Raw genomic sequence first — 23,736 nt, 5'->3', positions numbered from 1 at the left:
TGGATTCTGCAGCAGTTGTGCAACCTTATAGGTACACCCCCAGGTTTAGCTATACACACAGATGCTTGCAAGGGTTTGGAGAGTGCAGTGGAAATTATATTCCTTGGAGTGGAGCACAGGGAATGTATACAACACCTAGCGCAAATTTCAGAAACAAATTCAAAGGTAAAGTTTATGATGAGAACTTATGGCCAGCATCATACACATGCAGTGAGAGGAAGCATGAGCATCATTTGAGAGTGTTGTATGCTCACAATCCTCTGGTGAAGGAGTACCTAGGATCACATCATGGAAAGTTGTGGTCAAGAAGCGAATTCAATGAAATCTACAAAGTAGACTATGTGACCAGTAACCTGGAAGAGTGTTTCAATGCAAAGATCAAGTCATTGAAAGGCCTTCTGATATGGCAAATATTTGATAAGATTCAGCAGATGATCATGATAAAGATGGCTCTTCGCAAAAGAATTGCAGAAATAGAATATGGTAGCCATCTTATGCTCCCATCTCTTATTAAGTCATTGCATGCCAAGGCAAGAGGACTGAACATGAAATGCATTCGAGCGGCAACACACAAGGCTGAGGTAACATATACTGACAGTAAAAATAGGGAATGGAGATATCCAGTTAACCTAGCAACTAGGGAATGCAATTGTAGGCAATGGCAGCTCCGTGGGAAGCCATGCATACATGCCCTACATCTGATGACTATTATAGGTGGTGAAGATGGTGAAGTTGATCAATACATCTTTGAATATTTTTCTGTTGCCAAATTCAGGGCTGCTTATGATTCCAATGTGCCTGTACTCTTGGGAAAAGACCAATGGAATATAGTAGATCCAAGGTTCAAATTACATTCTCCTGTACTGACTAGACCACCAGGAAGACCAAGGAAGAACATGATCAGAAGAGGTGAAGAGGGTCGTGTAAAAAGATAGCATAAGTGCAAAAAATGTGGAACCCTAGGGCACATTGCTAGGCTATGTACCAATCTAGTGGATGCTTCATTTGGAGAAGAGGAACAATGGGCAACAACAAATGCAGAGGAGAATGCTGCATTATAGCAGACTAAAGCTAATACATAGGGAATGAAGCAGCAAAGCAGATTGCAACTAATTCAGAGGAGAATGAAGCTACTGAATTAGCACTGCCAGCAGCTTGGTATGTGTGCAACAACCTTCCGTTTTTTGTGCATTTCTTCTATTTTTATTGATGGCTTATAATTTTTTTCTTTTTGATCTAGCTCTAGGAAAATTAGAGGAAAAGGAGAGAAAATGCCAAGAGAGAAAGAATTAGAATATGAAGCCATGGCTTATGAAGGTTTTGAACCCCGTCAACTGGCCAGTGCAAGTTCTCCGTTAGCACCTCGACAACCACCACCTGAAGTGAAGATCAAAAGGAAGAAGAAAAAGGTGGATAGTCCACCTAGGGAAACCAAAAGCAAGGTTGTTAAGCCGTCGCGGAACACAAGGAGTAAGGCAAAGATGTGAACTTCGAACATTGAATGCAAGTTGTAAACTTTGGACTTTAAGGATTTGTACACTGGTTTCTATCATCAATTTGAACAACTTTGAAAACTTATAAGGTTTAATAATGCTATTCGTACTTTGATGTGAAATTTGAGGCAAAATTTGAATTGTAGGCAGAATTTGAATTTGAACCAACACTTGAACTCCGATATGTGGTGTGATGTTGCAATGTTTGCTGAACTATTGTAAATGTTAGTTGATAAATCCGATCTCTATTGCGCGGTAAAACTTATAGTCATGAGAAATGTGCCCCAAATGTGCTTCGAAGCTAGGGTAAACTGCCCCATCTATAATCAAGTATTTTTTGGACCTACTCTAAATGAGCCAAATATTTTTTATTAACACCTATTCAATTTATATAGTGTAGATTCGATGTCTCACTATTTATTGAATTAATCTTCATATTTATACATTTTTTTGAAAATAATGTGATTTAATAGAAAACCATTTAAAATATGTTTAAAATATGAAAAAGGAAAACTAAGTTCAGATCCTTATTATTCACTTTGAAATGAAGCTTTGGTGATTTTTTTTGATTTTTTTATTTTTCAAAAAACCTACCTCCTTTCCTTGAACTCTGTGTAACGTTGTACATGATAGCTCATGTGTGTGAAGATTTTTTCTTGAAAATGTCCATAGAACAAGTTTATGATTTTTTTGTTGGTAACATGTCACATAAGACAACATTGTGCGCAAGTTTTATAATTTTTTGATTTTTTTAAATTAATGGTGCTCATTTAACCACGATCGTGCCAACTAGTTTTTTTAATGACCGTAGACCAAGTTTAGTAATTTTTCCTCATTAGTGTGTTTTATAAAGCGATGGTTCGTGAAGGTTTCATATTTTTTGGATTTTTTTAAATTAGTTATGCTCAGTTGAATATTGGTCAAACACTAGATAACCCCGTTGACCAACTCTAAACCCCTCTAAACCCCACGGGGTTTCGCCTAACCCTAGCTCCAAACATCAGCCGTCCGATCATACTCTAGCGCCAAGCGACAGCCCTCAGATATGGTCTTCTAGAAGGAATTCTGAGGCCAGGCTGCGTGCAGGCTCCGCACCGTTGGATCACAAGAACGGCTCCGCATCGTTGGATCCTTGGGCGATCCACGAGATGTTGGTTGTGCTCGCCCACCATTGCCTCCCCTGTCTTCTTCTTCTTCTGCAGCGACCAGAGGAGCCACTCGTCTGCTTCTTCTTCTCCGGCGACAAGATATGTGGAGCTCTACTTCAGCCTCCCGCCCCTCGTGGCCCTAGTATGGTCCAGTGCCCATGGAGCGATGTCCTGACTGCCAACGCACCGCACCACTAAAAAGGTTGACTTCGAGGGAGGACAAGAATGGCAACTTTGCGCGCGAGTTCGTGAAATGCGAGAGCAAGCTAGAGGGGCAGGCTAGATCTCATGATTTTTCTCTGACCTTCTCTTTTTCTCTTTGCTTCTAATTGTTTTTCATTGGATCTGAGATTTAGGGTTCATGATTTTGTTTCAGATCATGAAGAAATGCACACATTTTGAATGGATGGATGACTACATTTGGAGGCATCAAGGGGAGGGCTTGCTTCAATTCAATGGGGCCGCAACTCGGGAGGTCAATTTGCGGTTAGCCACTCTCGGAATTTGGTATCTGAAAGTGCTACTTTGACAGTTGGGGATGCAGATCTGAAGAGGGAATTAAAGAAGATGAACAAGAACTTGAGGCAGATGATTCAGTTGAACAAGCAGGCAAATCTGATAGCTTTAGGATTTTATTTTTGTATAGTTGCTCTAGGATTTGCTTACTTGTTGGTCATCACTCGTTAGAGATGTTATTTGTGTCATGTCATGTGCTCTACGATTTGCTTTAGGGTTTATGGATCATGTGCTCTCTGTGTTGCTTAATTTCTGAATCATGTGCTCTCTGTGTTGCTTAAACTATGTCTCTATCTCCATCTCTGAATCTCTGTAGGTGTTAGTTTTTGACACTTTCAGTTTCGTCAGACAACACCGAGGGCAAGAGGGAAAAAACATAGTTATTGGGACCAAAATGAAACCAAGCTCTGCTTGGGCTGTCGCATTGTGTTTGACACGTCTTCAACGTATCTATATTTTTTGATTTTTCCATGCTATTATATTATCCATCTTGGATGTTTTATATGCATTTATATACTGTCTTATATGATTTTTGGGACTAACCTATTAACCTAGAGCCCAGTGCCAGTGCCATTTTATGTTTTTTCCTTGTTTCTGAGTTTTACAGAAAAGGAATACCAAACGGAGTCCAATTGACGTGCCAATTTTTGATGATTTTTTATGGACCAAAAGAAGCCCCGGGAGTAAAAGAGTTGGGCTAGAAGAGTCCCGAGCCGTCCACGAGGGTGGAGGGAGCGCCCTACCCCCTTAGGCGCGCCCCCTATCTCATGGATGACTCGGAGACCCCCCTGACGTGAGACCGACGCCAAAAATTCCTATAAATAGATAAACCCCCAGAAAGAAACCTAAATCGGGAGTTCCGCCGCCGCAAGCCTCTGTAGCCACCAAAAACAAATCGGGACCCTGTTCCGGCACCCTGCCGGAGGGGGGATCTATCACCGGTGGCCATCTTCATCATCTCGGCGCTCTCCATGACGAGGAGGGAGTAGTTCACCCTCGGGGCTGAGGGTATGTACCAGTAGCTATGTGTTTGATCTCTCTCTCTCTCTCTCGTTCTTGATTTGGCACGATCTTGATATATCGCGAGCTTTGCTAGTATAGTTGGATCTTATAGTTATTTTTGGAAAGAAAGCAATACAGGAGACTTGGAGTGCACGTCAGGGAATCAACGGGGAAGGCAAGGGGCAGGGGGGCGCGCCCACCCCCTGGGCGTGCCCTCCACCCTTGTGGGCCCCTCGTGGCTCCCCTGACGTATTTCTTCCTCCTATATATACCAATATACCCTAAAACCATCGGGGAACATAATACATCGGGAGTTCCGCCTCCGCAAGCCTCTGTAGCCACCAAAAACCAATCGGGACCCTGTTCTGGCACCCTGCCGGAGGGGGGAACCCTCACCGGTGGCCATCTTCATCATCCCGGCGCTCTCCATGACGAGAAGGGAGTAGTTCACCCTCGGGGCTAAGGGTATGTACCAGTAGCTATGTGTTTGATCTCTCTCTCTCATGTTCTTGAGGTGATACGATCTTGATGTATCGCGAGCTTTGCTATTATAGTTGGATCTTATGATGTTTCTCCCCCTCTACTCTCTTGTAATGGATTGAGTTTTCCCTTTGAAGTTATCTTATCGGATTGAGTCTTTAAGGATTTGAGAACCCTTGATGTATGTCTTGCGTGGGATACCTGTGGTGACAATGGGGTATTCTATTGATTCACTTGATGTATGTTTTGGTGATCAACTTGCGGGTTCCGTGACCTTGGGAATCTATGCATAGGGGTTGGCACACATTTTCATCTTGACTCTCCGGTAGAAACTTTGGGGCACTCTTTGAAGTTCTTTGAGTTGGTTGAATAGATGAATCTGAGATTGTGTGATGCATATCGTATAATCATACCCACGGATACTTGAGGTGACATTGGAGTATCTAGGTGACATTAGGGTTTTGGTTGATATGTGTCTTAAGGTGTTATTTTGAACTCTAGGGCTGTTTGTGACACTTATAGGAATAACCCAATGGATTGATCGGAAAGAATAACTTTGAGGTGGTTTCGTACCCTACAATAATCTCTTCGTTTGTTCTCCGCTATTAGTGACTTTGGAGTGACTCTTTGTTGCATGTTTAGGGATTGTTATATGATCTAATTATGTTATCATTGTTGAGAGAACTTGCACTAGTGAAAGTATGAACCCTAGGCCTTGTTTCGAAGCACTGCAATACCGTTTCTGCTCACTTTTATCGCTTGCTACCTTGATGTTTTTATATTTTCAGATTATAAATACCCATATCTACCATCCATATTGCACTTGTATCACCATCTCTTCGCCGAACTAGTGCACCTATACAATTTACCATTGTATTGGGTGTGTTGGGGACACAAGAGACTCTTTGTTATTTGGTTGCAAGGTTGCTTGAGAGAGACCATCTTCATCCTACGCCTCCCATGGATTGATAAACCTTAGGTCATCCACTTGAGGGAAATTTGCTACTATCCTACAAACCTCTGCACTTGGAGGCCCAACAACGTCTACAAGAAGAAGGTTGCCCACAAAGATTAAAGAGGCCTAGAAAATAGTGCATGCGCTGGCTATATTTCCCCCTGTTTTTTGCTTGATTGTTTTGATTGCACCTACAAAGATTGAGTGCATGTTGGTTACATCGTTTGAAATTACACAACAATTGATATTGCCACCAGGGGGTGGGCGCGCCCCCCTGCCCCTTGCCTTCCCCGTTGATTCCCTGACGTGCACTCCAAGTCTCCTGTATTGCTTTCTTTCCAAAAATAACTTTTCCGAAGGTTTCATTCCGTTTGGACTCCGTTTGATATTCCTTTTCCGCGAAATACTGAAACAAGGAAAAAAAACAGAAACTGGCACTGGGCTCTGGGTCAATAGTTTGTCCCAAAAGTAATATAAAAGTGCATAGTAAAGCCCATTAAACATCCAAGATGGATAATATAATAGCATGAATACTTCATAAATTATAGATACGTTGGAGACGTATCAGCATCCCCAAGCTTAATTCATGCTCGTCCTCGAGTAGGTAAATGATAAAAGAAATAATTTATGAAGTGTGAATGCTAGCAGGTGCATAAGTTTGATCAATGATAATTTCAATCACCTTTTCTAGCATCATTATATGTCATAACAATAGCTCATATCATAAAACTTTGCATGATCAAGTAACAAACTATTCACATGTTAAAGTATAGATCATAAACTTTCTTGAAAACTAACAAACTATGTTATTAGTCAGCAAACAATTACAATTCATCTTATTTTCAGGAAGAGTCTATGTCAGAGCTTTGATTTAGCAAACTCCACATACTCAACTATCATTTAGTCTTCCATGATTGCTAGCACTCAAAGCATATTTTTGGAACAAATAGCATCCATCGAACATAGAGAAAGATAGGGGCTTAATGTTTCGCCTCCCAGCCTTTTACCTCAAGGGTAATGTCAACAGTAATAAATCATGATCGAATATATTTGAATGGCCATATATGCTTAGATCTTTCCATCATATGATGCTTGCCAACTAAAGAGTAGGTTGAAATGAGAATTAATACTACTGACTCTTGTATAAAAGTAAAAGATAGGCCCTTCGCAGAGGGAAGCAGGGATTCGTAGAGGTGCCAGAGCTCGAAGAAAAAACAGAGATGAAAATAATTTTGAGAGGTATGCTTTCATTGTCAATAGAACGACCAAGAGTTCCCAATATCTTCCATACTACATACATTATAGGCCGTTCCCAAACAGAAAGGTAAAGATTTTTACTCCCCCTCCACCAACAATCATCAATCTATGGCTTGCCAGAAACAACGGGTACCTCCAACTAACATCAATCCTGGGGGAGTTTTGTTTGCAATTATTTTTGATTTGATTTCGATCTTTTGATCATGGGACTGGGCATCCCAGTTACCAGCCATTTTCTCGTGAATGATGAGCGGAGTCCACTCATCATGAGAATAACCCACCTAGCATGGAAGATACTGCTAGCCCCTAGTCGCTACATGAGCGATTTGGGCATACAAAACAGATTATTATTTGAAAGTTTAGAGTTTGGCACATGCAAATTTACTTGGAACGGCAGGTAAATACCGCATATAGGTAGATATGGTGGACACTCATGGAAGAAACTTGGTTCAAGGATTTTGGATGCACAAGCAGTATTCCCGCTTGGTACAGATATTTTGCCTAGCAAAGGATTCTAAATAGCAAGCACCACATGTTAGAGGATCCATAACAATATAACTTCTATACAAATATACCCAAGCATAACTCATTATGTTGTCTTCCTTGTCCAACTTCAACTAATTTGCTCAGGTTTGAAAATAATTAATGGGGTTCACAATTATAGAAGATGTCCAAGATAGCATATTTATATGTGAAATCTCTCTTCCTTCAGTATTCTTTCATGAATTGTTCAAGTGACCAATACAATGTTTGCTAACCTTCAATAAATTTACCACCTCTACTTCTTATATGTGAAGGCATTACTCCCCATGGGAAAGGCATATGAAACATATATAATATCAGATTTATGACATTCAAATCATTCAACCATTTACTCATAGGATATAAGTGAAGCACACGAGTAAATGACAAACTACTCCAAAAAGATATAAGTGAAGATCAATGAGTAGTTAAATAACTATGTAGCTATGTGAAGACTCTCTCTCTCTCATTTAAGAATTTAAGATCTTGGTATTTTATTCACACATCAAGCAAAACAAAATAAAACGACATTTCAAGGATAGCACTCATCATGTGAAGAAGCAATAACTTAGGCTCAACCGATACTAACCGATAGTTGTCGAAGAAGAAAGGTGGGATGCCAACCGGGGCATCCCCAAGCTTAGACGCTTGAGACTTCTTGAAATATTATCTTGGGGTGCCTTGGGCATCCCCAAGCTTGAGATTTTGTGTCTCCTTAATTCCTCTCATATAACGGTCTCCCTAAATCTCAAAAGCTTCATCCACACAAAACTCAACAAGGACTTGTGAGATAAGTTAGTATAAACCAGTGCAAAAACCTTATAATTTTCTACTGTAACAAATCACTAAAATTATTATTCAACATTTCATACTAAATGCCTCTGCATATTTAATACTCCTGTCATCAAATAGAATCATTAAACAAGCAAACATATGCAAACAATGCAAACATAACAGCAATCTGCCAAAACAGTACAGTCTGTAAAGAATGCAAGATTCATCATACTTACCTAACTCCAAAAATTATGAAAGAAAATTCCCACTGTAGGAAATTTATCAGAGCTTATTATGCAAAAGGTTTCAACATTTTATCACATTCTTACTTTTCTAGGGAATTTTTGCAACAGCGGTAAACTTTCTGTTGTGAAACAGCAACATGTATACTTGCAAAATAAGCATGGTAAAAGCTACCCTTGACATTTTTATTGAAACTAGAGATGCAAAACATTATTCTAAGTAACAGCAAGCAAAAATAACAAAATAAAATGACGCTCCAAGCAAAACACATATCATGTGGTGAATAAAAATATAGCTCCAAGTAAAGTTACCGATGAACGAAGACGAAAGAGGGGATGCCTTCCGGGGCATCCCCAAGCTTAGGCTCTTGGTTGTCCTTGAATATTACCTTGGGGTGACTTGGGCATCCCCAAGCTTAGGATCTTGCCACTCCTTATTACATAGTCCATCGAATCTTTACCCAAAACTTGAAAACTTCACAACACAAAACTTAACAGAAAATCTCGTGAGCTCCGTTAGCGAAAGAAAACAAAACACCACTTCATGGTACTGTAATGAACTCATTCTTTATTTATATTGGTGTTAAACCTACTGTATTCCAACTTCTCTATGGTTTATAAACTATTTTACTAGCCATAGAGTCATCAAAATAAGCAAACAACACACGAAAAACAGAATCTGTCAAAAACAGAACAGTCTGTAGTAATCTGTAACTAACGCAAACTTCTGGAACTCCAAAAATTCTAAACTAAATTGGTGGACCTGTGGAATTTGTCTAGTAATCATCTTCAAAAAGAATCAACTAAATAGCACTCTCCAGTGAAAAGTTTTAGCTAATCTCGTGAGCGCTAAAGTTTCTGTTTTTTACAGCATGATCATAAAGACTTCACCCAAGTCTTCCCAAAGGTTCTACTTGGCACAAACACTAATTAAAACATAAAACCACATCTAACCAGAGGCTCGATGGATTATTTATTACTAAACAGAACCAAAAAGCAAGAAACTAAAATAAAATTGGGTTGCCTCCCAACAAGCGCTAACGTTTAACGCCCCTAGCTAGGCATGATGATTTCAATGATGCTGACATAAAAGATAAGAATTGAAACATAAAGAGAGCATCATGAAGAATATGACTAGCACATTTAAGTCTAACCCACTTCCTATGCATAGGGATTTTGTGAGCAAACAACTTATGGGAACAATAATCAACTAGCATAGGAAGGCAAAACAAGCATAACTTCAAAACTTTAAGCACATAGAGAGGAAACTTGATATTATTGCAATTCCTACAAGCATATATTCATCCCTCATAATAATTTTCAGTAGCATCATGAATGAATTCAACAATATAACCAGCACCTAAAGCATTCTTCTCATGATCTACTTGCATAGAAATTTTACTACTCTCCACATAAGCAAAATTCTTCTCATTCGGAATAGTGGGAGTATCATAAGAGACTTGAATACTATAAATTGTTTCCACATTAAAAGATTAATGTTCAGAAAAATGGTAATCATAATCATGAAAAGTTTTATAAATATAATCATCACTAATTTTTATAGCATAAGTTTCGTCACAATAATCATCATAAGTAGCAACTTTGTTCTCATCATAATCAATTGAAACCTCTTCCGAAATAGTGGATTCATCACTAAATAAAGTCATGACCTCTCCAAATCCACTTTCATAAATTTTACAAGATTCAAAATCCTCCAAAATAGTGGGATCATTACTTCCTAAAGTTGACATTCTTCCAAACCCACTTTCATAAATATAATCGTCATAGGTAGAAGGCATGCTATCATCATTATAAATTTGCATATCTAAACTTGAGAGGCTGAAAATATCATCTTCATTAGACATAGCATACCCAAGCTTGGGACAAACATTAATTGCAGCAAATATATTCTCAAAAACATCATCTTCTTCAAACATAGCATCCCCAAGCTTGGGCCTTTTCATATCATAAGCATAATCACTCTCATCATTAATAGTATGGATAGCACCAATAGTATAGCAATTATCATATTCTTCCAAGCAAGTGCCAAAAAGATTTTCAAGATCATAAGAAGTATTATTATCTTCCCAATCATAATCATCACAACAATCAATAGGCATAACGAGATCATCATCAAGTGCATCATCTTCCACAATTATTTTTGATTCATTTTCATGAGGCACAACAATAATAGGAGCAACTTTATTTGGGAGAGATATCTTTTTACCTCTCTTCCTTTTTCTTTTCTTCTTCTTCACCACATCATGTGTGGGTTCAATCCTATTTTTGGAGCTCCTTATTAATGAGATTGGTTGAATAGAAGGCTCCTCCTCGTTACCTGATTCATCATAAGAAATAATAGGAGAATATTTGGAAGTCTCTTCCCTTTCGTTAGTATTCTCTTCATCTTCTATTTGTTTTCTTTTCTTTATGTAATTGGCAATATAAGTATTTTCAATGCAATTCACCGCACAATACATATAAATTTCTTGTAGATCAAAATGAAGAACTCTATCAAGGGCAAATTCTGGAATAACTTTAGTTATACGTTTCATTTCTTCATAACCCAAGAGCAAACTAAGTTCATTATGATGTGCAAGGGAAATCAAGTCATCACAATTTTTGGACACGATACGATCATGAAACAATTTGCATTGGGTACTGAAATGATCACGTTCATTGCAAAGTTCACAAGTATGGCTAAGAAAGTTTAAATTTTCAGCACAAACATCCAGCCTCTCTTGCAACCATTTAGTTTCTAAATGCTTATGCCTCTTGCAATATCTATCTTCCCTATTTGGTGTGTACTTGCAAACCCAATGCACTCCACAAAAATTAACATGTTTATAGGAGATATTTTCATCATAACTAGTGCAATCGTCATTAGTACTATGGATATTCAAAGAGTTCATACTAACAACATTGCAATCATGCTCATCATTCAAAGATTTAGTGCCAAACATTTTAATGCATTCTTCTTCTAACACTTTGGCACAATTTTCCTTTCCATCATACTCACGAAAGATATTAAAAAGATGAAGCGTATGAGGCAAACTCAATTCCATTTTTTGTAGTTTTCTTTTATAAACTAAACTAGTGCTAAAACAAGAAACAAAAAGATTCGACTGCAAGATCTAAAGATATACCTTCAAGCACTCACCTCCCCGGCAACGGCGCCAGAAAAGAGCTTGATGTCTACTACGCAACCTTCTTCTTGTAGACGTTGTTGGGCCTCCAAGTGCAGAGGTTTGTAGGAGAGTAGCAAATTTCCCTCAAGTGGATGACCTAAGGTTTATCAATCCGTGGGAGGCGTAGGATGAAGATGGTCTCTCTCAAACAACCCTGCAAGCAAATAACAAAGAGTCTCTTGTGTCCCCAACACACCCAATACAATGGTAAATTGTATAGGTGCACTAGTTCGGCGAAGAGATGGTAATACAAGTGCAATATGGATGGTAGATATAGGTTTTTGTAATCCGAAATTATAAAAACAGCAAGGTAGCAAGTGGTAAAAGTGAGCGTAAACGGTATTGCAATACTAGGAAACAAGGCCTAGGGTTCATACTTTCACTAGTGCAAGTTCTCTCAACAATAATAACATAATTGGATCATATAACTATCCCTCAACATGCAACAAAGAGTCACTCCAAAGTCACAAATAGCAGAGAACAAACGAAGAGATTATGGTAGGGTACGAAACCACCTCAAAGTTATTATTTCTGCTCAATCTATTCAAGAGGCCGTAGTAAAATAACACGAAGCTATTCTTTCCGTTCGATCTATCATAGAGTTCGTACTAGAATAACACCTTAAGACACAAATCAACCAAAACCCTAATGTCACCTAGATACTCCAATGTCACCTCAAGTATCCGTGGGTATGATTATACCATATGCATCACACAATCTCAGATTCATCTATTCAAACCAACACAAAGTACTTCAAAGAGTGCCCCAAAGTTTCTACCGGAGAGTCAAGACGAAAACGTGTGCCAACCCCTATGCATAGGTTCATGGGCGGAACCCGCAAGTTGATCACCAAAACATACATCAAGTGGATCACGTGATATCCCAATGTCACCACAGATAAGCACGGCAAGACATACATCAAGTGTTCTCAAATCCTTAAAGACTCAATCCGATAAGATAACTTCAAAGGGAAAACTCAATCCATTACAAGAGAGTAGAGGGGGAGAAACATCATAAGATTCAACTATAATAGCAAAGCTCGCGATACATCAAGATCGTATCACCTCAAGAACACGAGAGAGAGAGAGATCAAACACATAGCTACTGGTACATACCCTTAGCCCCAAGGGTGAACTACTCCCTTCTCGTCATGGAGAGCGTCGGGATGATGAAGATGGCCACCGGTGAGGGTTTCCCCCTCCGGCAGGGTGCCGGAACAGAGTCCCGATTGGTTTTTGGTGTCTACAGAGGCTTGCGGCGGCGAAACTCCCGATCTATTCTGTTCCCCGATGGTTTTAGGGTATATTGGTATATATAAGAGGAAGAAATACGTCAGGGGAGCCACGAGGGGCCCACGAGGGTAGAGGGCGCGCCCCCCATGCTCGTGCCTTCCTCGTTGATTCCCTGACGTGCACTCCAAGTCTCCTGTATTGCTTTCTTTCCAAAAATAACTTTTTTGAAGGTTTCATTCCGTTTGGACTCCGTTTGATATTCCTTTTCCGCGGAACACAGAAACAAGAGAAAAAACAGAAACTGGCACTGGGCTCTGGGTCAATAGGTTAGTCCCAAAAGTAATATAAAAGTGCATAGTAAAGCCCATTAAACATCCAAGATGGATAATATAATAGCATGAATACTTCATAAATTATAGATACGTTGGAGACGTATCAAGGGATGGGTGGTTTAAATAGGGAAGGGGAGTGGCACCAACCGCGCTCTGGATTTGCTATGTTCAAATGAGTCGCGTCGATCGATATGCCACTTTAATTGCCATGAGTGGATCGAAAAGGCTGAAACGATGCTCTACATCGAGGAGACACATGTGCGAGAAGAGACGAACCAGTGGCAGCGACCATCCCTACGTCCGTGGCGGCTCGCATGTAGGAAAGAGGCTCGGTCAGCGCATCATGCTGGCGGACATCGGCGCATGCAGGCAGGCTAGTTACATGCATGCATAGCAAGCTAGCTGGACATGTCGTGCATGCATAGTAGCCTTCTGTTGTGGCGGCGCGCACATGCCTTACATGCAACGACCCAACAGTGTAAAAAAAACCACAGCCCAACGGGCGAACATCGGCACCGTTCGACTCGGCCCCAATTGTCAGGTCCAACGGGCGACAAAGTCCAACGCGGCCCCACTCATCAGAGTTAACGGTCAAAGCACTGACCCGACGACATCCACCGTTCGTGTCCATTTCTGAGGGTTTCGGACAAGAGAGTGGGGAAAAGTGAGCAAACACTAAGAGCGTGGGGATGAATGAGTATGGCTAAGGAACCAGGGGCACAGATGTAAAAATCCCAACTTATTAACCTAGAGTCGAGTGCCAGTTTTCTGTTTTTTCCTTGTTTTTGTACTTTTACAGAAATGGAATATCAAACGGAGTCCAAACGTAATAAAACTTTAGGTGATTTTTCTTGGACCAGAAGAAACCCACGAGACTTGGAGATGAGGCTAGAAGCCCTACGGGAGGCCACAAGCCGTAGGGGCGCACCCCCAGGGCTTGTGGGCCCCTCGGAGACCTTGCAACCCTAATTACACAACTATATATTCTCAAATATCCCCCTATATCGGAGGGCACACCAAAAATACTTTTCCACCGCCGCAAGCCTCTGTTCTCGTGAGATCCCATCTTGGGGCCTTTTCCGGCACTCCGCCGGAGGGGGATTCGATCACGGAGGACCTCTACACCAACCTTGCTACCTTTCCGATGATGTGTGAGTAGTTTACCACAGACCTATGGGTCCATTGCTTGTAGCTAGATGGCTTCTTCTCTCTCTTTGATCTTCAATACAATGTTCTCCTCGATGTTCTTGGAGATCTATTCGATGTAATCTTCTTTTGCGGTGCGTCTGTTGAGATCTGATGAATTGTGGATTTATGATCAGATTATGTATGAATACTATTTGAGTCTTTTCTGAACTCTTTTATGCATGATTGAGATAGCTTTGTATTTCTCTCTGATCTATCGATTTGGTTTGGCCAACTGGATTGGTTTTTCTTGCAATGGGAGAGGTGCTTTGTGATGGGTTCAATCTTGCGGTGTCCTCACCCAGTGACAGAAGGGGTAGCAAGGCATGTATTGTATTGTTGCCATTAAGGATAAAAAGATGGGGTTTATATCATATTGCTTGAGTTTATCCCTTTACATCATGTCATCTTGCTTAAGGTGTTACTTTGTTCTTATGAACTTAATACTCTAGATGCAGGGAGGAGTCGGTCGATGTGTTGAGTAATAGTAGTAGATGCAGAATTGTTTCGGTCTTCTTGTCACAGACGTGATGCCTATATTCATGATCATTGCCTTAGATGTCTTCATAATTATGCGCTTTTCTATCAATTGCGCAACAGTAATTTGTTTACCCATCGTATGTTTTCTTCAAGAGAGAAGCCTCTAGTGAAACCTATGGCCCCCGGGTCTATTTTTTATCATATATTTTCATATCTATAAACCCAAAAACACAAAAATACCTTGCTCAATTTATTTATATTTACTTTATTTTATTCTTTTATTTATCTTTTATACCTATCTCTATTAGATCTCACTCTTGTTCGTGATCGTGAAGGGATTGACTACCCCTTTTTCACGCTGTGTGCAAGTGTCTGTTAGTTTGTGCAGCCACATATATTGGGGACTTGCCTCTGCCTCCTACTGGATTGATACATTGGTTCTTAACTAAGGGAAATACTTATCTGTACTTTGCTGCATCACCCTTTCCTCTTCAAGGTAAAAATCAAGGCAAGCTCAAGAAGTAGCATCTAGCCAGACAATGATTGATGTAGTCACACTGAGAGGGCCCTAAGAATATCTCTCCATTGTCAGAGGAGAAAATCCTACTCTTGAGCTATCTAGTCCCTTATCAATTTTTTTGACAAAACTGTAAGTTGTCGTTATGATCACCGTGTTAGAGATGACGTTTGAGTAAGCCCAAAGTCCACTGTATGGTAAGACAATGATACTCTCATGATCTAAGGAACTAAAATACATGTTAACACTCTATTTTATAACAATTGATTTCAAACAATATTATCTCAAAGTATAACAAACAAGTTTGGGTCGATTCAATATATATGATCGTTCTTCTAACGTCATACTCTCAATGTTGTTTTAGGACTATCATTACACTTAATGATATCCTATGGAAAACATGATCACCAATAATACCTGAGCCAGTCTTAGAGGCAAAGACTAGGAACCTATTCTTTATCGTTTATCATTCTACACATGCATATGCGTTTTCCACTGAATCACATATTCCAGGATCATGGCAGTTATAGCATGAAATATAAACTCTTAATTATGAAAATAGAAATATAATAATATAATATTATTGCCTCTAGGGCATATTTCCAACAGGCTACCACTTGCATTAGAGTCAATAATCTAGTTTACATAGTCTCTTTAACACCTATGGCTATCCGGTGTTGCTCATGCTTTGCTCATGGTAGAACCTTCATCATCGGATCTGACACATTCAAATCCTTGTGAACCTTCACAAAATCCTTCTCAACATACTGTCAGATAATGTTATTGAAAGTGCTAGTTATCGACTAGAGGAGGGTGAATAGGCGATTTTTATGAATGTCTTTGAAGACACGAAAGCAAAACAGTAACTAAATAGGATATATCGAAAGATAAACTACACTAGGCATGCTGGCATATTAACACAATGAAGTGAGAAGTGAATATAAGCAGAAAACTAGGTAGCAAATAGTTTATGTGAAGACAAAGATGTAATCAGGGGATTGAATTCACACAATGTCTTCAAAGAGAATGAATAATCAACGGCTTCATGAAACTAAACGGTAAGTAAAGGAGTGAAGCGATTGAACCAGTTGATCGGAGAAGACAAGTGATTTGTTTGACCAGTTCCAGTTGATGTGACAACTATACGTCTGGTTAAGGAGGCTGAGACTGAACTCAGAAGACCTAGTCTTCACCTTATTCCACTTGAGGTAAGGTCACTGTAGACCTCGCCCAATCACTAAGGTAAATCTTCAAGGTAGACTTCCAAACCTTCATAGATTTTGTTCACCGACAATCCACTCTGACTCTTGGATGCTCAGAATGTGGCGCCTACCGGCTGGAAGATCACAGTCTTCAAGTGTAACAAGTCTTCAGTTCACACAGAACAGAATGTCTTCAGTGATGCTCAATCACTTTGGCCTCTGGGTGTTTTGGGTTTATCCTCGTCAAGGAATCTCTCTCAAAGGCTTCGGAGGTGGGTTGCTCTCAAATGACAAAACGGAGCAGCCACCAATATATGGTGGACGGGGGTGGCTATTTATAGCCAGGGGAAACCCGCCATGATATGACCGAACTGGCCCTGGGTCAGTGGCCAAACGACACCTAACCAATGGTTGGATTTCCAAGACACGCGATTATATTATCAATCTTGGATACTTTATATGTGTCTCCAACGTATCTTTAAGTTTTTATTGTTCCATGCTATTATATTATCAATCTTGGATACTTTATATGTGTCGTGGTTTTGTCACGGCAGATGTCCTCATGAAAGGACTTAGTGGTGAGGCCATCGCAACTAGGTAGTAGCTTGAACGAGGTTGGTCGGAATTGAGAGATGCGAGTTTTTACCCAGGTTCGACCCCTCATGGTGGTGGTAAAAGCCTACATCATGCTTGACTGTATTGATGATGATGATGCTCACGGTTACAAGGGTGCTCTTTCGCTACCTCTATCTCGAGAGCTTCTACTTTCATGTTGCCTAAAATTTCTCTGTCTATATTGACTTGTCCCTCTTGGGGTGCCTTGCCCCTCCTTATATAAGTTGAAGGGGTCGGCTTACATGTAGAGTCCTAGTAGGATTAGGACTAGTCTATTCCGGCTTCTTATCGCGGGCTTCTTATCATGGACCTTCTTATTGCGGGCTTCTCATCTCGGGCTTCTTATCGCGGGTGACTTATTTCTGGTTCCTTATCTTTTGGCCACTTATCTTTGGCTACTTATCTCCGGGACTCATCTTCCGGGCGACTCATCTTACGGGGGAATAATCTTCTGGGCACTTCATCTCCGGGACTCATCTTTCGAGTGACTCATCTCTGGGTTATAGTAAGAAGTGGCAGGGGAGATATGCCTATGATATAGAGATGTGAAACCTCTATGAATGAAGAACCGAAAAAAACTTCCCCATTGAAAACATCATAGAAGATGCATATATGAACTCCGTTTTTGATGAACTCGAGCTTGTCATGAAGATGACCATAAGCTCTAAGACTCACAAAGAGAAACACCAAACAAGAACCAAGAAAGATGATGCAAGGATGCAATGGTTTGAGCTCTTTACGAATGATACGATCAAGCTACTCACTCAAGGATGCAATGGTTTGAGCTCTCTACGAACGATACGATCAAGCTACTCACTCGAGATGATGACGATCTCGACTTCATCAAGTTGGACCACCTTTCTTGATTGCATGAGCTTGATGAAGACTAGTTAATTGCTCCCCCATACTCCAGTATGGGCGAGGCACTCTTCGGCATATCTTCACCAGTCCATTGTCACTACAATGAACGACAAGCTTCAAGCATGATCTCTTCATGATGCTCCACTTGAACTTGCACACAGCAAACTCGATGACGATCACCACTTGATTTCATCCTCCATGGGTTGTATGAGATCTTCCTCTCGATGCAAGCCCATGGAAACATACCTAACACCACATAGAACTCTCACGTAGACCATGGGTTAGTACACAAAGCGTAATGGACAATGCTTACCATACCATGAGATCACTCGATCCCACACGATACATCTTGTATGCTTTGTGTGTTGATCAACTTGAATCACTCTTTGACTTAGTCTTGATCAACCTTGAATCTTTCCAACTCTCTTTTCATTAGGATGATGTCTTAAAGGTAAACATGAATGTTCACACAATCTTCTTCTTTAAGACATGCTCGCAATAAGCTCAACTCTCACATGACTAATCTTTGGATAATTCCTTGAAGAGCACCTTGGACAACACATAAACTCCTTGAAACCAACAAATGGACTTCAAGAAAAGCCTATGGACAAATCCTACGAATAGAACTCAAGGCAACTATTAGTCCATAGAGAATGCCATCAATTACCAAAACCACACATGGGGGCACCACATGTTCTTTCATCATGTCTGTGTAGCCCCCAAGTCTTAAGACAACTCAAGGAGTCGGCTTGAGATTCTTCATACTTGTTTGTGGCATAAACCGGCCGTGACATTATAAGTCGGCGTAGGCATGTGAGTCGGCCGCGCGTTGGTGTAGACTGAACCGCAGAGGCGACGGCTTGCAGACACGTTCGTCGAACAATGCAACACGGTCGGATGTTGGTGCATGATAATGTTGGCGAGAGCTCTATATCCATGGCACGATGATCGACCTTTCATTGAATAATTGTCCTATATAACAAATATCGCAAGCCAGAGTAATTGTTCTGAAAATAATAAAAATGTATCAATAGAAATCGACTTGATGGATTTCACCTGATATGTTCGGATGATAGATGATCCGTATGTAGCATCCGTAGATAACCTGGTAATGGTACGATCTAGTGTAAACATAGTACTCTAATGATCAGCGGTCTCAGATGTTGCCGCAGCTCCCCCTTTTTTCAGCTTTTTTATCTAGCTGGGCTGGGCAGCCAGCCCCTGGGCGGATGCGCAAGGGCATGCACAAGGCGGAGGCGACGCGCGAGAGCAGAGGCCAGGGCGTGCACAAGGCAGATGCGACGTGGAGCGGGGCGCGGTGATAACCCACAACTATAGGGGATCACAACAATTTTCGAGGGTAGAGTATTCAACCCAAATTTATTGATTCGACACAAGGGGAGCCAAAGAATGTTCTCAAGTATTAGCAGCTGAGTTGTCAATTCAACCATACCTGAAAGACTTAATATCTACAGCAAAGTATTTAGTAGCAAAGTAATATGGAAGTAGCGATAACGGTGGCAAAAGTAACAGTAGCAGTTTTGTAGCAATCGTAACAGTGACAACGGAAAAGTAACTTAGCAAAGATCAATATGAAACGAGCTCGTAGGCAATTGATCAATGATGGATAATTATGTCGGATGGCATTCGTCATGCAACAGTTATAACATAGGGTGACACAGAGCTCCAATTCATCAATCTAATGTAGGCATGTATTCCGTATATAGTCATACATGCTTATGGAAAAGAACTTGCATGGCATCTTTTGTCCTACCCTCCCGTGGCAGCGGGGTCCTATTGGAAACTAAGGGATATTAAGGCCTCCTTTTAATAGAGTACCAGACCAAAGCATTAGCACTTGGTGAATACATGAACTCCTCAAACTACGGTCATCACCGGGAAGTGCCCCGACTATTGTCACTCCGGGGTTGCCGGATCATAACACGCAGTAGGTGACTATTGACTTGCAAGATAGTATCAAGAACACAAATATATTCATGAAAACATAATAGGTTCGAATCTAAAATCATGGCACTCGGGCCCTAGTGACAAGCATTAAGCATAGCAAAGTCATAGAAACATCAATCTTAGAACATAGTGGATACTAGGGATCAAACCCTAACAAAACTAACTTGATTACATGATAAATCTCATCCAACCCATCATCGTCCAGCAAGCCTACGATGGGATTACTCATGCACGGCGGTGAGCATCATGAAATTGGTGATGGGGGATGGTTGATGATGACGATGGCGACGGATTCCCCTCTCCGGAGCTCCGAACAGACTCCAGATCTGCCCTCTCGAGTAAGAACAGGGCTTGACGGCGGCTCCGTCTCGTAAAACACGATGAATCCTTCTATCTAAATTTTTTCTCCCCGAACGTGAATATATGGAGTTGGAGTTGAGGTCGGTGGAGGTCCAGGGGGCCCACAAGGTCGGAGGGCGCGCCCTAGGGGGGTGGACATGCCCCCACCCTTGTGGCCAAGGTGTGGGCCCCCTTCGGTTGATTCTTTCGCCAATATTTTTATTAATTCGAAAACTTATCTCCGTGATGTTTCAGGTCATTCTGAGAACTTTTTATTCTGCACAAAAATAACACCATGGCAATTCTGCTGAAAACAGTGTCAGTCTGGGTTAGTTCCATTCGAATCATGCAAGTTAGAGTCCAAACCAAGGGCAAAAGAGTATGGAAAAGTAGATATGACGGAGACATATCAACTCCCCAAGCTTAACCCATTGCTTGTCCTCAAGCAATTCAGTTGGCAAACTAAAAGTGATAAAGAAATTTTTTTACAAACTCTATATGATCTTGTTTTTGCAAATATGTAAAGCCATCATTCAAGTTTTCAGTGCAGATTATGAATTAACCATATTCACAGTAACTTTTAGGTCTCACATTTACTCATATCAATGGCATAATCAACTAGCGAGCAATAATAATAAATCTCGGGTGACAACACTTTTTCAAAAATATCATGATATGATATAACAAGATGGTATCTCGCTAGCCCTTTCTGAGACCGCAAAACATAAATGCAGAGCACCCCTGAAGATAAAGGACTGACTAGACATTGTAATTCATGGTAAAAGAGATCCAGTCACATTCATACTCAATATAAATTAATAACAATGCATACAAATGACAGTGGTGCTCTCTAACTGGTGATTTTTATAAGAGGATGATGACTCAACAATAAAAGTAAATAAATAGGCCCTTCGCAGAGGGAAGCAGGAATTTGCAGAGGTGCTAGAGCTCAAGTTTTGAAATGGAGATAAATAATATTTTGAGCGGTATGCTTTCATTGTCAACATAACAACCAAGAGATCTCGTATCTTCCATGCTACATACATTATAGGCGGTGTCGGGGGAAACAACACCTACGGGATCACGTAGAATCCCTTTTTCTACGGTTGGCGGGCGCGGGGCTGTGGAAAGAGCGGGATTAGAAGATCGACGCAGGGGGATTATCCAGGTTCGGGCCGCAAGTGATGCGTAATACCCTACTCCTGCTGGTTTATGTTTATCTGGTGTTCTTGGACTAGCTACAAAGCGTGCAGGGCCCAAAAAGTCTGAATTCTCTCCCAGTACGCCGCGGGCCTCCTTTTATAGATAAACGGGCTGCCACAGTGGCACACAGGAGGTGAAAAGTTTGTACAGTAGTTGAGTCTATCTCCTGGCACCGTAGGACAAACACATTTAATGCGCTACCGACGTGCCCTTCTTGCTTTATCGGGGATGGCAAGGAAGCTCGTCCCAGCTGTCACCGCTTTGCCTGGCTTCGACGCGCGTCCGAGTTGACGAGGCGTGTAGTGCCACGCTGGCTGGCTGGATACTGAGTTGGTGCGGTGGCAGAGTCTTCATGAAGATCTGCATGCCACCACGCAGGTGCTTGCTGAGTTGGCCTGGAGGCCGCACGTTGCCGCGCAGGTGCTCGCCTAGTTGGTGGGCTGGCAGCCGTGTGGGAACGGCGATGGAGTCTTGGCGGGTGGGGGCCTGGCTGTGGCCCCGCGGATGTCTTCGGCAAGAGTCTTGCCGGGGCCCTGGCAAGGGTCTTGCCGCGGCGTCGTGGGCGTCCCCGGCAAGAGGTCTTGTGGGTATCTTCGGCAAGGATCTTGCCGAGGATCTTCGTATTCTGATTCTCATCTAGTCTTGTATGTTCTTGGTCTTCACAAAGATCTGCATGCCACCATGGAGGCGCCTGCCGACCCTTGGTTCCAATGTGGGTGATGGCGTCGGAACTCTTAGGCTCAAGGGTGGCGGCTCTGCTGGTGTTGGGCAAGTCGCCCTGACAAGGTTTTTGCCGGGGCTGTGGAGGCCGCCCCGGCAAGGGTCTTGCTAGAGGAGTTCACCTCGCCCTTCTGCTCTTCGTGTCTATGGCTTGGCGTTGCTCGGGTTTTCTTGTGTCTTTGCTTCCTTCCTCTGCCTCGCTAAGTGTGGCAGCAGGCACGACTCGAACTGCCCGTGCACAAGTAAAGGGGTACAGAATAGGACCCCTACTTTTGTACACCGACAGGAGCCCCCAGGCCTAGGCCACACATAAGCGCGATGCGTTTTTGGGCTAGGCCCAAAACGGTGCACGGGCATGCGGGGCCGAGTTTTACTGCAGTAACTCCCTTGCCAGTTGCGCTTCCCCATGACCCGCGTTGAATGCGCGACGTGGGGGTCATGCATGACGTGGGGGTCATGCATGGGGCGGTTTCTGCCCTCATGCGTCACATCGCGGTAAATGGTAAAGAGGCGGCCCGTGCCTTCCCCATAAAAAGGAAAAACCGCAGGCGCGCTGCTCATTTACCCTCTGCGCCTCTTCCAATCTCGAAACCGCCGTTCCCCTCTTCTTCCTCAGGCGAAAGATTTGAAGCTCTTGCCTCTACCTGCTGCCGTTGCGCCCCCATTGCTCTTGATCCTTCGCCCCTCTCCCAGCTGTCATGGCACCCAAAATCAGCAATGGCAAGGGAGCGGCCAAGGACGCCGGGGAGAAGGAGGCACCGGAGAGCGAGTTGGCGGTGCGGCGGACGCAGCTCGCCTATTTCCCTTCGACGGTCGATGCGGTCCACCTCAAGAACTTCTTCTTGCCCCTGTGGGGGAGGAAGACGACGGGGCACCCTGCCACGCGCATCGTCTGATGACCCACAAGTATAGGGGATCTATCGTAGTCCTTTCGTTAAGTAAGAGTGTCAAACCCAACGAGGAGCAGAAGGAAATGATAAGCGGTTTTCAGCAAGGTATTCTCTGCAAGCACTGAAATTATCGGTAACAGATAGTTTTGTGATAAGGTAATTTGTAACGAGTAACAAGTAACAAAAGTAAATAAAGTGCAGCAAGGTGGCCCAATCCTTTTTGTAGCAAAGGACAAGCCTGGACAAACTCTTATATAGAGAAAAGCGCTCCCGAGGACACATGGGAATTATCGTCAAGCTAGTTTTCATCACGTTCATATGATTCGCGTTCGGTACTTTGATAATTTGATATGTGGGTGGACCGGTGCTTGGGTGCTGTCCTTACTTGGACAAGCATCCCACTTATGATTAACTCCTATTGCAAGCATCCGCAACTATAAAAGAAGTATTAAGGTGAACCTAACCATAGCATGAAACATATGGATCCAAATCAGCCCCTTACGAAGCAACGCATAAACTAGGGTTTAAGCTTCGGTCAGTCTAGCAACCCATCATCTACTTATTACTTCCCAATGCCTTCCTCTAGGCCCAAATAATGGTGAAGCGTCATGTAGT

The sequence above is a fragment of the Triticum aestivum genome, chromosome 4D (genome assembly GCF_018294505.1).
Source record: "Triticum aestivum cultivar Chinese Spring chromosome 4D, IWGSC CS RefSeq v2.1, whole genome shotgun sequence".
Lineage (NCBI taxonomy): Eukaryota > Viridiplantae > Streptophyta > Magnoliopsida > Poales > Poaceae > Triticum > Triticum aestivum.
The sequence above is the reverse complement of the archived record's forward strand: the minus strand, read 5'-3'. Positions refer to the sequence as shown.